Raw genomic sequence first — 210 nt, 5'->3', positions numbered from 1 at the left:
AGAAGAGCAGCAGCAGCAGCAGCAGCAGCGAGCAGCAGAGGCCCCTGGGGGGCCCCCGCTGGCTGCGCTGGCGCTGCAGCCGCCTTAATCGATATAAATAATTGTACAATCTGATTTGTTTTGAATTAAATGACCAATTTTGTTTTTTATTTTATTCTTTTTTCACTTTTAGATTAATATTCGGCAGCAGCAGCAGCGCTGCATGCAGCT

The sequence above is a fragment of the Eimeria tenella genome, genomic scaffold, assembly GCF_000499545.2.
Source record: "Eimeria tenella Houghton genomic scaffold, Eth_scaff2887, whole genome shotgun sequence".
Taxonomy (NCBI): domain Eukaryota; phylum Apicomplexa; class Conoidasida; order Eucoccidiorida; family Eimeriidae; genus Eimeria; species Eimeria tenella.
Note: the sequence above shows the minus strand (reverse complement) of the source record.